The following is a 10,112-nucleotide window of genomic DNA, read 5'->3' as shown; positions in this document are numbered from 1 at the left end:
TGGCGATCTTATTATATATTTGTAGAATCAAAGATATTTCACACACGCACACACACACACACAGAGAAAATTTTCTGCGTCATTCTTAGAATTGAAAGGTAAAACTGGTAAACACTAATTCAGTGCTGGGCAAATCCTAGGTGTCAAGTCACCATGGCAACTAAAAAAATTGGTGTTGGGGCGCCTAAAATTTTCTTTCTGTAGTTGCTAAATTGCAGGCTGAGAGCAGCACAAAATGTTTGACATTTATAGCAGCATCTCTGCCTACATGAAAGAGGGTCACTATGTCCAGAAAAAGTCAAAAGAAGCATTATTTTGGAACTTCGGGTAAAAATTTTTTGGCGTTTGAAAAGCTGTGTTCTGGGCCTTAGATTTTTCTTCCATTTGTCCAGCTCTTCTGCAAGTACCAGAAGGGAAAATGTTGGGAAATCGCAAAAAACTGTTTTTGTAGACCATAAGAACGTTTGCATTTGCGACCTCTTTACATGCTCTTTTGAACCACTTAGAAGACTACTAAGCACTTTTCATGTTGATAACATTATAAAGCATTGCTCATTCGATACTTTAAAGTAGAAAAACTTTTTTGTGACACTTACAGTGTGTTTACCATTTTTACTCTTCAATTAATTACCAAAAAACGTTTAATATTAACATTTAAAATATGACATTCATTGTGTTTATGCAATAATGAAATTTAAACAAGCGGCACATCAGAAATCACCAAACCCTTTACAAAATGTCATCTTTTTTAATTATGCAGGCTTTTTTTCCAATTTCCAGCTGTTACAAACTGAGGGTATAGGGAAAAGGGTTCCCATGGAAGAATCAACTTTATAAACCATCTGGCCTTGTCAATGCTAAAATAAGAGGCCTTTAACCATTACAGCGGCAATCCAGAGAGATGTCTCGTCGTCTTAAAACTCTCTCATATTGGCAATCCCAAGCCCAGATACTGTATACAGAGAGATTTGCATGATATCATGTTTCCATTCCCCTCGTCCTGTCAATCAACTGCCAGTTGGCAGAGTCAGCTTTTGTTCAAAATTTGATAACAGAAGGGGTGACTGTTTTTCTGTGCTCTTCAAGATAGTAAATGTTTATGCTTGCAGCATAAATGACAGAAAACTATAGTTTTCTCTTCCTTGTTTCATTATTATTGTGTGTTGTGGGGGGGGGGGGAGCATTTATCAGCTCACACAATTGAAAATATGTGGCAATTTAGAAGGTTTAGTGATTTCCACTGTGGTGGTTATAATGCGGATCAGGAAAATTGTAAAAATCGCTTAAAGGATTAAGGAGGCGAGGTATCTCGTCAATGTGTGCTGCTTAAAGGGTTAAGAATCCATAACATAAACATTAGGAGTTAAGGAAAAATTTATAGAATAACAATAGAAACAATTAGTAACCGAAAATATATTCTCATTATGCGCTCTAATATTCTTGTAATAATTCCTGTTCACTAAGTGTAATTTTGTTGTATGTGCCAATCAGTATGTTTATCTGTTCAAATCGTTATGCTACAATTTAAAAGTATATTTTGTTATTTAAAAAAAAGATGATAATCTTGAAGTGTCATTGTGAATCAATTCGGGCAATCAGTATTCTGTCTTTTATTATATAAGAAATGTGTTAAAGTTATTAAACCGATACCTCGTAACAGTGATACCTCGAGCTACAAGTTAAATTTGTTCCTGAAAGTTGTATCATGAGAAAATCTCTGTAGAAACTATCCTATGTAAAATCGTGGAGATCACTGTTTCATTTTACATCGCTTTGATATTTATGCACATATTAAAATAAATCACCATGACATGATTGGCTCAGACAAATTTCTATTTGCTTTCAACTTGTTCAAAGCTCCCAAGCTTTCCAAATGAGCTTTTTGCTATAACCTATCAAGCTTCCAAGTTGAAGCAGTTTTGTTTGTCTAATATATGTTATGTTTGTGACTTGCAAGTTGAGGTATCACTATATCAATGTATTACAGGTCGAAGCTGCCAAAGTTTGCTCAAACTTGTGAATGTTTAGTCTGGTATGTGAAATGTGAGTATTATTCAGTTTAGTCTCTTCTACAGTGAAGGAAGTTTTTCTTTCTTATTCAATAGCATAATTATTATGTAATTATGCAACCTATTAAATAGGTTTTTAAAATTGCGATCATGACATGTTACTGGCTTTAAGAGCAAACTTTCCTTCATTGATGAAAATATTTATATTCTTCAATAGCCAACGCTTGGGGTTAAACATTATTGAATGTTATTATTAGAGTTAAACATTATGAATAGCGTTAAACATTTATTGTAATTTCTGTTTGCATTTGTTGAAAAGTTTATTTACCTTGCTCATTCAGCTGAAACTGAAAAATTCATCCAAAATCAAATTTATCGAGTCAGACATGTCTATACTGGACTTCTGATCGGCTAGTTATATCGAAATGTAAGCAATATACTGTCTTCTCAAGAAAAACACACATATATATATCTTCTCTCTCTCAGGCAATATCTTTTGTTAGTTGATCATTTCTGTTCAATTTAAAGAGTAATACATGTTAATATTTTGATGTGCAAACGTTCCTATTTGCTGTACTTGATCCAGTGTCTGCTATGCTTTAAGTCTGCATCACTTTCATACTGCTCTCCTTTGTTGTTTTTCTTTAAAGATATTGAAAATCAGTGATTTTTTGTATAGTGAAAAGTGAATTTAGCAATTGCAACCAATTGCCCAAATCATGTGTGATTAAAAAGATAATATACTCGCCCGAAGTACCAAAGGATGTTTAGAGGTGTCGCGAGTTTGATACTTGGTTCATCCTTGTCAGAAAACTTTCCTGACACGGGTACAACAGAAATGGCGACATGACAACAGAAAAAGATTGCTACTGCAGGGAGTCCCACATCAAGGAGTTAATGCATCAACTTCTCGACGAGTATAAAAAAGGCTGCCTTTCGGAATTGGCAATAAATTGTAGGTCCCAGTCTAATTAGCCCTCATGTGCAGAAAATGAATGTGGTGTGACAAAAATGATCAATGATTAAAAAGATTTTAAAAAAGTTGTAAAACTGGTGATAAATACAATGGTACACATAACAGTATAAAATAGAGTTTAATTCATTCCTGCAAATTACTTGTATCAGGAAAAATGAGAATTTTGAAGCAAACTTTCTAATTTAAAGTACAGCAGAAACTGTCTAATTTGGACTGATACATAATCATGACACTTCTGTCGAGAATTTTTTTTCCTCAACCGGGGGACTTTGATGTTTTTTCTTTACTCAAATTCCATTTCCTTATTTTCTATTGCAATCAGTCATTTTCTCTCTCTTCCCCCCTCCTGATGTGTTAGTTGGACAGTTTCTTCCAAAGTGGGAAAAACCATGAATAAAAACCCGGCTGGAAAAAATAGGTTTCTTCGAAGCGGAAGAAACTAGTTTTCCTTCAGTAATTTATCATATAAGTTAGAATTATGCTTTAGATAGCAAATGCATATTTTTTATAACATTATGTATATTTAATTTCACTAATTTAATTATGTATGCAAATTAATAACTGCATCAGTCTTTTGCAGAGTTGAGCAGACCAAACCAACTGTGTTTCTTCCCAGCAGAAGAGACACTAGCCTTTCTTTCGTATTCATCATTTACACTTATGATGTAAAAATTATGTCTGTCTTTTGATCAAGGTCAAATATCTAGCTGAAGCTTTTCATTAGACCTGGAGAAATTTCATTGAAAGTTTTCGATCTAATTGACAAAATTATATTTTTGACTTTAAGTTGCAAAACAATTAAACATCATTTATTAAACGGCACTGATCTCTTTTATACTATTGCAAAAAGAAAATTTCACCTTACTTTAAAGGTCATTAGAAAACAGATTATTGCAAACAATAATTATAATTTATAATCTTGGGAAATATGAAAATCCTAATTTTTTTCACTGCAGTGAAACACTGGAAAAACAAAAGTTTTTTAACAGTTGTATGCTGTAATCGATTTCTCAGCTTATAAAGAATGAATGCAAAAGACAAAAGAATTCTTTTGAGTCCTGCAGAACTTTAAAAAGTGCTTAAAAGCATTTCCACACAGCTAAAAAATTTATCTTGCGCTGCTATTCTTTTCAAGTTGGGAAAAACTGTTTGGGAGAAATAGGTCTCTTCCAAACTGAATGCGGAAGAAACTTATTTATAAAAAATTACTTCATCTTATAGTCATGAAATCAATTTACTGCAGTTACTAGGGGATTTTATCAACTATAGTATCTATTTTGAAAAGTTTTATTATAAAGGTTTTTAACAGCTGGCTGATGCAAAGGCAAATTTAGGAAACAAAGGAAATTCAACTGCCCTTGCTAGGAATCGAACCCATGTCCTCAAACTTTCCAGGTGAGCGCACTAGACTACAAAGGCAATGAATCTCAATCCTTCCTTAGAACTCGTGTGCACTGAACGGGACAGTTCTTTAAGCAGATGTTTTTCCTTCTTCTCATAACTTAGACTGTTCACAAGTCAAGACTTTCATAACTTGAGGTACCACTGTATGTGGTAGCGATAGCTTTTCCTCAATCGGCTACTATCTAAATTGTGAAACTGGAACCAATTTAAAATTTAACAGGTCGTACACAAGTTGTGAGATTGAATTGAGTCTTAATAGGGAAGGGTTAATATATTTGTAGCTGTATTGTTATTTGTATCTGATGAAATCTATTTCAGCTTTGACCAGTTGAAGTTGAATAAATGTATCTTTGCTCTTGAGTGGGAAGTTATTTTTATTGCGATAAATATCATTCGCTTACCCACATTTTTTCTGCAAAATGAGTTATTTCTGTACAAATTCTTGTTTTCTGGCTATTGCATTTTGTTAGCGAGTCGTTGCTGAAGTGTGTATGCAAATCAGTTAGTTTACATAACTATTGTCTCCATGTTTCATGAAATGTGATTAAAATTGATTATATGCACTAAATTAGGTAGTGAGGTTGCATAGTGTATGCAAAATGTTTAACTGAAGCCATTGTATCGTAATTTCCTTCTTATATCCTGCAGGAGAAGAAATGGCTACTATTAAAATTTGGTATATGTAAGTCTGCATCTATACCTGCGATAATAAGTCTGAATTAATGAATGCATGTTATTTGTTCCCACAACTATTTTAGAGGGTGTTGAAATGTAACGAAATGTTATTTGGAAAAATACTGTTTCTTCGGAACCCATTCCAATTAACACCAGAACTACTGTGGAGACATTCTGACTGCTGTCCAAACTTTGGCCGCCATTTGAAACTCTATTTTTGAAAATGTGAAAATTTCCTTCTGTGACTTTTCCTAAATTCAGTGAAAGGAATCTTTTGGGCCCCAAAGATCCCAAAAGGAATCTTCTGAAGTTTTAAGTCATTTCGGTTTTTTAAAAAAATATTTGTACCTGTGTATATATAGTACTACACAGAGTATTCATTTTGACCACAGTTGTAAATTTCGTTGCCTAACTGAATTTTAAATAGGCATTGGATGGATTTTTGTTAGGAAATAAAATTATGAATTTTCTCTTAAAACTAGGGTATAGAATCGTTCATGTTTTGTTATGCATTTCAGGTGTAAGCAACAATACAGGGTGTTTAAAACAAAAGAAGATGGGCTAGTTTCTAAAAGATGGTAGAATGTATTGAAATAGTCTATTTTTTTGTCTTACTAATACTTGGTGGAAAATAGGGCACAAAGATGCCAGAGTGCTCTCGAGATAAAGCGAAGGTGATGATCACATTTTATTTTCAACCATTCATTTCGCAACTTCAATGACAAGGTCGATTTCTCAAAGCTAAGACTATGTAGGAGTAAAAGTTGTGCTGTGAGAGAGAGACCTTAGATCCCTTTTTTTAATCGGAAAGAACCCTTGTTTTCTATATTATTTGGGCTCGTACAATTTTATGATAAGTGACAAAATAGTTTGCCTGTTGCAACAGATTGAAACCAAAAGCGATAACATTGCAACAACAATACCTCACATTCTTTCTGCCAGTAAATTGAGTATTATCTTTGAATGTAAAATTTTCTTGACTGCTCCAGCTGGGATGGGGGCAGAGGGTTCAGGTCACTCGAGTCCCCAAGAATTTCTATGAAGTGTGCTCTCTATAATTCATGAACATACAAAGCAATGCAATACCCTTTCCCACATGCTTTATTGAATTCCTTTTTTGTCACGTGTCTGGCAACCCTTCATTGTTTTGCCTTATCAGAACCCCTGAGTAGGAGAAGAGAGTGAGTATACTCTGTCATCATGGAGCACTTATATTTCAAAATTTTGAAATTAACAAATACGTAATAGAAATTAAAAAAAAAAAAAAATTCACAGGGTTGGGGGGCCCCCGAACCCTCCCTCTCCCAAATATTTAAAGACAGGCAACCCTAGTTCTTACGACACTTGTTTTAAATGAAAATAAATCCACATTTACAGTAGTTTCATGTATTTTTACAAAAGCTTTCATTCTGACTGATGATTCCAGTAGTTCTAGTGTTCAACGGGAAAGGTTACGAAGGATGAATAAAAAAATTAATATTTTTTTGGACAAAATTTTTTCATTATATTTTGGAATTGAAAAATATTTTATCACTCACATCATCGTATTGCGTGCAGAGCAAAGCAAAAAAATTAATGGAATTTCTTGTAAATCCTGTGGGTTATACGAAGAAAATTACGTTATTTTCATTCTTACAGTGCCATACCAGTATCTCTGCCTTATATGTATATTGAAAAAGTGTAGTATCTTGACTTAATCGCTGTTGTAGAGTTGCTCGTATTGATAAGATTATATATATACATAAAAATTTATATTTATATCATGTAAATATGATGTTGAAATATATCAACGGTCTATTCTACAGACTTGTTTTTTGACATCGAAATAATAGCGTTCGTATTCATTGAGTAATCTTTTTCGAAATGTTTAAAAATTTTTGAGGCTTTCAAAATATTTATAGCAGGATAAACTGTATAGAATTTTTTTTCCCCCTTCATACTAGTCTGCTATTGGTTTTCATTAGTTCTAAATGATTCGCTCGTGCCATTTTTCAGATAAATATTTCATTGTTATACCAGTGTCATATGTATATATTGTAGGCTGTGTGTGAGACTTGATTTTGTAATGACTAATGGTGAGAATAATTTTTGTGGATTCAAAGCAGTATGAAGAAAAATTTAAATCAACACAGTTTTTGAGTGAAATGCAACAGCACAAATGTAAAGTGTTCCATTAATGCAGTGTTTCTCAAAATTTTTGTTTCGGTTCCCAGTTTGCCAACCTTTGTCAGGGATATCATGGCGAGCTGGGGATATCAATTTGTGTGCTTATTTATGCTTTGAAGTGGTTCTTTTATAAGTGAAAATATCTATTATAAACCAGAGTCATTAGCGCAGGAACCTGGGGCTGTTTGAGCCCCCTCCCCATAACAAATTGTACGAGGTGTCTAACCCCCCCCCCCTTCAATAATTAATGAATATGCAATGCACAACTTCCCCTCTTGCATAACGGCTCAAGCTCTGTATGTAGGAGGCAACTGGCAAGTTTCAGCCCCCGCCTCAATGTTTTCTTAATTTCAGTGCCTCTCACCAAGGCTACATAACTTCTTCAGTCCAATGGGCCAGATATCCATAATTCTACCATTCTTGGGCCAGAAACTTTTGCATGTAGAGAGGATGACCTATATTTTTATTCTTTGGCTGCGTGAATAGTCAGAAATTCCTCTCTCACTGTGGGAGCAAAAAAAAAAAAATTTCTTTTGCTCCATAACAAGTTTTTATTTGTGAAAGATAGATGGCAATCATACTCAGACGTTGCAAATTCAATATGATCGGAAAAAAGGGTGATGCAAACATAAAATCTGGGTTGGAACCCACCCCATCACTGACACACTACACCATTATGCACACCCAGCCCATACAGTACAAGCAAACTTAAACATTGAGCAGGCTACTATGCGCATTGTATGTGGATGATTGAAGCACTGACGGGGTGTTAATGGATATTCCCGCAATTTTTGTTTGTCCCAACTTTTTCATAAAATATCCTGTTTCTGTTCCCTTATTTTCAACAAGCCTTACTTGGACTTTTGACATCAAGAATTAAGATTATTTTCATGACATGAATTATTTCCTTTGACAATTTTTTTTGGCTGTAATTGGCAACTACTTGCATTTGACAATGTTTCTGGCAATAATTGGTGATAAATTTTTAATAAAGGAAACGTGGTCAGCCTAGGCATTTATTGTGTTGTGTTTACATATATTGATACATTTCTAGCAGAAAATCTTTAGCTGACAAATGGAACCTCTTGGGCCACATTTGGCCCTTGGGCAGGAGGTTTTGCACCCCCCTGTACTAAACCAGTGGTTCTCAACCACTCCCTTGTAGTCCCGGGGGGGGGGGAGGGGAGAGAATGGAAATTGGATGAAAGGGGGAGCCACAGAGAGCTATGAAGAAATAAAGCTTTCAAGTGAAATATGGTGCATAAAAATGTGATTATATTCAGAATCCAGCAGAACTGTCCATAGAAACAGGGCTACCTTAACCAATGTGCTCCTGACCCGTGGCCTTATATCCATAGGGTCCTGCTTAATGAGATCTAATTCTACGATTTTCGATTGCAAGTACATGTAAATATGGAAGCTGTTACTTGCTGCTAAATATGGGAACATTGCTTTGCCCGGGGACCCATGATGTTGAAATGGCCAACCCCTACAAGAAGGAAGCTCACTGAACTGTACCTCAGGGTAGGTGCAGACCCAAGGTGATGTGTCTGGAGGGGCGATTTATTGTGTAGTTTCGTTGTCTTCCGTACTTTACACTACCTATTTTTCCCATTTAATTCAGTTTTATGAAGGGATTCGCTCGTTCTGGATCCGTGCCTGACCTAGGGTTCCAGAGATATTGATCTTATATACATAATTTTTTCATTATAAATTGTTTTTAATAAGTTAAAATATGGTCCGAAGGGTGTGTTATGTGCCACAAAAAAAGTAGAGAAACATTGTACTATAAAATATTCTGGGAGCCGCAGATGAACCATGAATTCAAGGATGCAGCGGGTGACAAAAATTTTAGAACCACTGCATTAATGTAAATAGTTAGGATTTGAATGGAATATTTTCCACCTATTCTTCGAGATAAAAAAAAGTAGTCATATATAGAGGGATTTCACAAACATTAAAGTATGTTTAATTCCTTTGTCAACTGCACGTTTTACCTGAAGATTTTTAATGCTTTGCGGTTTTATCTCTGAATCAATATCTTTCATGTACACATTAAGGTTTTTGTTCAATGTTATGAGATTTTTCTCTTTCTGTGTGAACGTGACGTAAATTTCCCACCTCCGAGTAATGACAAATTTCCTGTGCCTTACTTCCATTTCTCCCTGCATGTGATAAACATTCCAATGATTCTTATCGATGTGTTCACATTTTGATGTTGTGAGCTTTACTGATATATACATGTATATCTTCGTGTGTCATATTTAGAGGGAAGAAAAAACTATTTTGATAAGATGAAATTGAGACGCTGAACATATTATATATTTGTCATATGTAATAAAACTGTTTTTCAATGTCTAACTTCTAAGTGGATTTTCTTTTTATGATTTTGAAATTACAGCGGAGCCGTCATGGAACAAACAAGACATTTTTCTGGATATTACGCAGAGGCAAAAAGTCATCTGGTCTCCTTTGGGACTTGATCCCAGGTCCTCTAGCAAACCAGCCAAGTGCACTTCCTTAAACACCAGATGGCTAAACCTGTCTCAATCTCTCTCTGTATGGTCCCACCAGGGAGCCATTTACTGAAGTTAAGAAGGGAGGCTACTAATGACTTTACTTCAGTGCCACAACGCGTGAAATAAGGAAGGCAGTGGTGTGTCTTCTCCAGTGGCATATATAGTGGAGACAGGGTTGTGTAGACAGGGTTGTGTTTTCAGTGGTGGAAATGCTGAAGATAGGGTTGTGTTTCCAGTAGTGTGTATGGTGGAGACAGAGCTGTGTGGTGGTGATTGAGTGGTCATAGTGACAAGCTTTGTATTGTGCCGAGTGGCTTGGTGATAAGATGCTCGTCTACCACCGTAAAGGTTGCTGTCACGGTC

The sequence above is a fragment of the Pholcus phalangioides genome, unplaced genomic scaffold (assembly GCF_987345545.1).
Source record: "Pholcus phalangioides strain wild (caught in Gottingen) unplaced genomic scaffold, Ppha-v1.0 ptg000002l_1, whole genome shotgun sequence".
Classification (NCBI taxonomy): domain Eukaryota; kingdom Metazoa; phylum Arthropoda; class Arachnida; order Araneae; family Pholcidae; genus Pholcus; species Pholcus phalangioides.
The sequence above is the reverse complement of the archived record's forward strand: the minus strand, read 5'-3'. Positions refer to the sequence as shown.